Source organism: Meleagris gallopavo, chromosome 1 (assembly GCF_000146605.3).
Source record: "Meleagris gallopavo isolate NT-WF06-2002-E0010 breed Aviagen turkey brand Nicholas breeding stock chromosome 1, Turkey_5.1, whole genome shotgun sequence".
Taxonomy (NCBI): Eukaryota; Metazoa; Chordata; class Aves; order Galliformes; family Phasianidae; genus Meleagris; species Meleagris gallopavo.
Genome location: NC_015011.2, coordinates 68,084,208 through 68,089,892, shown reverse-complemented (window position 1 = coordinate 68,089,892; position 5,685 = coordinate 68,084,208). Strand labels below are relative to the sequence as shown.

General features: G+C 41.6%; 1 protein-coding gene and 1 long non-coding RNA gene across 6 annotated transcripts in view; one reads left to right on the top strand and one right to left on the bottom strand.

Moving 5' to 3' along the window:
- The window catches only part of PPARA (peroxisome proliferator activated receptor alpha), a 40,623-nt gene extending 40,412 nt beyond the window's left edge, over nucleotides 1-211 (bottom strand). For all 5 annotated transcript variants that reach the window (XM_019617023.2, XM_031555375.1, XM_010716016.3 and 2 more), the window contains exon 1: nucleotides 104-211. The gene's annotated coding sequence lies outside the window, so the exon portion shown is untranslated. The remainder of the gene's footprint in view (nucleotides 1-103) is intronic.
- A 145-nt stretch (nucleotides 212-356) lies between these two features.
- Nucleotides 357-1,776, top strand: LOC116217114. The gene is made up of 2 exons (XR_004161136.1): nucleotides 357-670; nucleotides 1,027-1,776. It is a non-coding gene; the product is annotated as an uncharacterized LOC116217114 (long non-coding RNA).
- The last annotated feature ends 3,909 nt before the right edge of the window (nucleotides 1,777-5,685 follow it).

Here is a 5,685-nt window from a genome sequence, read left to right as displayed (position 1 = left end):
AGGGCGAGTGCCGGCGGCGCTGGGTGCCTCCTCGCCCCCTTCTTCCCTTCTCTCACCGCCATTCCGCTTCGATTCCCGTCCGTTCGCCCGCGCCGGTACTCACCGCGGTCGGGAGAGAGAAGGCGAGACTGAGACGCTGAAACTTTCAGTCAAGGGCGGAGAAAGCCCCGCGGTGCGGAGAGACGGAACGGCGGAGAGCGAAGGCGGCCGTGTGGGGACAAAGTCTGCGCTCGCAGTCCTCTTATCCGCCCGCCCGAGCTATTTGTGGCAGGGGCCGGGCGCTCACGTGAAGGCGCGGCGCTCGGGCGGCACGAGGGGGGCGAGTGAACGGTGCCCTCCCGCCCCGCGGTACCCACACGGGGGGCTGCCCTCGCCCCGTCTTTCGATAGCGCGGCCCCCCGAGCTCTTTCTCGCCTAATAAAGCGCAAAGGGGTCTTAGCGTGCCGTGGGGATAGAACCGCTTTGGGGCTGTTCCCTGAGGGCCTTGGCAGTGTCTAGGGGGAGCGTGAGTAGGGCCCGAGGACATGGAGATGAGGAGCTTCGTTCTGTTCTGGAAGTAAAGGCAACATCTACAATGTAAAATCCCTATTCTTCACTAACAAACGGCATGAACCTAAACAAAGCTTTGTGAAAGACTTTTCATTTCTTTAATCTCTTAAATCCTCTCAAGGTAACGCAAAACACAAATGCTGCGGTTTTATAAAGGAGTCAGCCTTCCCCCTCCCCCCTCATTACTGCTCCTTGACTGCTTCATGAATACTACACTTCTTCTTTATCCTCGTAATTGTTGTGGTTATCACTACAAAACAAACAAACCAACCAAACAAAAAAAAACATATATATATATGTATCAGTAGCTTGCTTTTTGTAATTGTATAATTGCACTGTTAATTTCATATTCTTGCTCATTACTGTCTGGAGTAGTCTATGGAGAAAACACAACCTGTTTCATGTGCTTCCAAAGGGAAGATCATTTACATATATTGAGCATATGCTCATGGCTTCTGCTTATTTTTATTCCTACAGCTCAGAAAATAGAAACACGGGACCAGAAGGGAAAGAAAGGCAGCTCTGCCCTCAGCTGCATTACAGCAAGCACCATCTTCAGTTTCATACATTTCTCAGCCTCTAGGTTAAGCACATGGACCTGTATGCTGGAGCACTCACTGCAGAAACAGCAATGATAGAGATTGTGGCACAACCAGAGAACATGCTTCAGTGGAAATTAATAAACAGCATCTGCTAACAGCAGAAAACCAAAGCTAAGGAAAGCTGACATTACAGTATTTGAAGGCCTTTTCAAATGTGTTCTGGAGGCAGCCCAACTTCTCAACCAGTTGTGCTCAAGCCAGGCCAACACCCAGTGCTGCAAGAATTAGCTGGTTTAGAAAGTTAATTCCCAATTTTAACACCTACGTATTTCCACACGATCTGTATGTAAGGGAGCCCAGCTGATAATGAGACAATAAGAGATGTTATCTGGGAAGATCAGCTTTTCATTGTTTGCTTTTGTTCAGTTATTGTTGTTGTTGTTGTTTTTCCTTTTTTCATTTGTTTCCCTGAAAATATAACCAGTTAAGATGAGCTTCTGTACAATTACAAATATATTTTGTTTTGATTTGAGTTAATGATCAGCTCCTAAAAATATTAATCTTTGCCCTCTTTCAAGGAAGCTAACTAAATTTACCTAGCTTTAGGTGCTTTGGTCACATGTATACTTCTACTGCTAGTCTTGGAGATGGCACTGTACAAGCACTACAGTAAAATTAAAAAAAAGACTATAGTTGCAGGCTTTTGCCTTTTGAATTTACAAATTTTAGAGATTTGCCACAGCCAGGGCTTTGCTTTTCCAGTGAGAAGCATGCCAGGCTGTCTAGGCTTTGCCCTAGCTCTTGAGCTTAGCCATCTTTTCTGAGGACCAAGAGATGTTTCGTATGTGTTTTACTGGGTTGCACATAAATGTGATCCCACACTGAGTAAAAACTTAAAAATGTTTATTGGAATTTAAAGTAATTTGTGGGCCATTTCCTGTTGACAAGCCATGGGTTCCCCCTCCCACGCTCTCTGATGGCCAAGCTTGCAGCGGCCTCTGTCTGCAGCAGTCAGTGAAGAGTACCACGTAGCCCAAGACCCCTCCTCTGGAAATGTTTTCTTTTCCATAAAATGTGTTTTGTCCATAAAAATGGCTGGTGTTGCAAGATGTATCTGCACTATATACATCTCGCATTTCAAATATTTGCTGATTTCTTTGATACTGAAAGTGATTCTGCATGCAGCTTCCTGATAGGGTTGCATAAATTTGTATCACAATTCAAATCTTAATAACACTAAGTATCTGAAACATCCATTAGCTGTTCAAATGTGCAAGCTTTTAGAAATCTGAAATTAGATTATTTACCAGGCTTTCAGATGGAATAAGCTATAATTAGTGTTGCATTCTATTAATGTGCAATAACAATATTGGTGTTGCTCAATGGATTGACAATTGTGAAACAAGCAGTCAGACTTGTGCAGTGGCTGATTTTCCATCTTTTCAGCATCTAGCTGGTTTTGTCAGAGGTCTTCATCACACGTAGTCTTTCTGTAATAAAATGTTTCCATTTGCAAAACAAGAATGTCTTCCTGGCTGTTAAACAACAGGCAGGGAGTCTTGCAGCATCCATGTGGAAGAAGGTGAGCGGATCCAGTCAGACCATGGACCACAACTTTGGGAATGGGATCAGCAGAGGCTCGCTGTGCCTTTGCCAGCTCCTCTGTCTCTGGTGACATGCAGGAAGTGGGCTGTCCCTGCGCTCAAATATTTGCTGTGGTTTCTCTTGCTTATCCAGCGATAGGAATTTTAACAGACAATGTGTCTCAGTTCTGCTGTGTCATCATGAAAGACTTTCTTAACAAGGTCACTACAAGCCATAAAGTGGGGCCTTCCCATTAGGCACTTATCTGAACAGAAACTGCAGCCCCAAACAGCACATCCAGTGTTTCATAAGCTGGAAAAGCACACAAGTTCCATTTCTCTTTCTGTGGCTAATGATTTAATGATAAGCTACTGTTCACTCACTGAAAATTATTTCAGTTTAACTGAATTACTCTTCTTAAAGGAAAAGAGGTGGCCAGACTCTCACAAGAGAACACACTATGTGAACAGAAGTCACTAACAGAAGTATACAAAAACTTTTGAGTGTAATTTAAGACTTTTTGTGCATAATTTTGTGCAGGCTGAATCCTGCCCACTTGTGATCTGTCAGAGTAACATGAAGCCAAAAGTCCCAAGTGATAATAAATGGAAGATGACAACATGAGTTATATCAATTAAATACATGGCTTACGTGCATGTGCAATATGCAAATTATTCTTAAAGGACTGGTTCTCTCTCCAAATCAACCCACCTACACAAGCGAACTAGTGAAACAGAGGCAAATGTGAGATGAGCCCATCCCTACCTTTCTTACTGAAAACCTGTCCTACGGCTGAAGTTTCACAGAAAGGTCTGTGCTGGGATTAACTGTTGTTTTAGGGCAAGCTGTCTTTGAGGGCTGGTTGGCTTTAGATGCAGGTCTCTGGGCTATATTAGAGCAAACTTCTAAGAGTGGTAAATGAACACATTCTAAGATAAATAATCTCAAGCACACCTGCCTCATTTTAATACGACAAGTCCTGGACAGAACCAAGGAGCAGATTACAGGCTTACACAAGCCCAAAATTTCCACAAAACTCTGTAGATACTGGATTATTTTTTGTCTAAGTAAGGTTTACTTTTCCTACAAAATAAGAGATTAAAGTTGATAGCTATATTTAACTATATTTAATTTTCATTACAGATGTTTAAGGTGCTGTTCCACTTGATGTAAGCTGTGGACCAAGATGGTCATTTCTAAAATAATTTCTATCCAACTTTGAAAATGAATTTACTCATTTCTTCTTACTTAGTAGTGAAATAGTTCATTGTTTGTCAGAACTTCAAGACCAAACGCTCCAGATGTCAGTACATCTCTTCCTGTCTCCTGTCTGAATATAAGATGCTGCTGCTCAAAACTTACCATTTAACCTTTCTTGGCCCAAAGTGTTAGAATTTGTCTAATAAACACTATCCTTTTCATGCTGATGCTTTCATAATTGCTATTGGCTGGCTATTATTGAAAACAATGATGAGAATTGTGGATTTATCCTTTACTTAATGAGATAGTTCCCCCAACATTATTACTGTAACTCATTCATTTCTCCATTTTAATAAAAAGGTGATTTTTTTGTTTTGTTTTGTTTTGTTTTAAGAAAAACTGTTGTTGGTGAGCAAACACTTTTCTTACATTAACAGAGGATTCATATATTATGGGTAAATGAAGGGAGAAGCCCTGTCCAAGATCTTCCGGAGGGGAAGCCCACTCTTGACGCTTCTGTAACGTGTCAAGCAACCATCGGGGAAAGTATATTAGCTTGAAAATAGTTTACAGGAGCAAGCAAGTACTCTTAACAAACATCTGTTTGGTTCCTTCCTAAATACACTCTACCTCTCATCCAAACCTGTTCCTCCCTCAGTGTAAGATTCCTTTCCTGTGCGTTTTGGTTTCACTTGGCACTCTATTACCAGATTCAGTAGGATTTAGCAGGTTGAATACTATTTAAATGTTTCCTGCTTCAAAGACAGCATTTTTCCTATCTAGGCCTTTCACTTCCCTGCTTTTGCCCTGTTGGCTCAGCAAATTCTCTGCTGCTTCTTTTTCCCCAGTCTGCATTTCATATTTAGTGTTTCATTTGTCAAACTGAGGTTCTCTGCTTGGGCGACATCTTTAAAACCTCTCTGTCAACAGCACCATCACTATGATTCATGTCTTATTCATTATTTACTATTGCAACATATTTTTCGGCCTTCGTTCTTCCCACTCTCCAGTTAAAGCAACCCTTTACTGTCCCTCTCAAGCCTCTTTAGTATTTGCAACAGCTCTGTACTCCTTTCTGATGGCTGCTTCCAGCAACCAACCCTTCTTTCCTCTAATACCTCTAATGCCCTGTGCTCTGCCTACTGTCCTTTAATAATCGTGCTAAAATCCACCATGTTCCTGAAGATCAATACAGAACACAGAAGCAAGAAAGAATGCATGGTGGATCATGTTTCTTAATACAATTAGCAGCTTATGGTCGGTTCTCTTTAAGACTTGTACTGTGTCCATTTAAATACCCATGCAGTGCGTGTGTATGTCCTTGCATGCTTAGATTAGCACACACCGCAACTGGTAAGTTCTCCCAGCATACTTTGATCAATACTTATTTATTCTTGTCTGGCTTAAGTTATAGCCTTAATCTAAGCTTCAGTAGTTTATGCACCCTTTCTCATGTATTATGCAGAGTTCAGGAAGGAATTACCATGTATATGTCAGCTTCCTGTGATCTCAGCTCTTTGCAAATAATTCAGCCCAGACACAGAAATCAAAACTACAGTTGGAAATTATGTTTGCCTTCATATTAGGGATTACACTTCAGCCCGCGTTCTTCATGCACTAAAGGTATAAGTACATTAATTTAGCAAGCAAATGTAGTGATTTTAAAAGTTATGTTATTGCTGGAGCACCCAAGCAGAGTCAGCGTGAGTCATGTGCACTTATATTTGTTTTCCTGCAAAGTCCAGTGGTTTGGCTTAAGCTGCTTTTGAAGGTGAGTTTAAAGTTAAGCATTGGGTTTGACCTTTTTTTT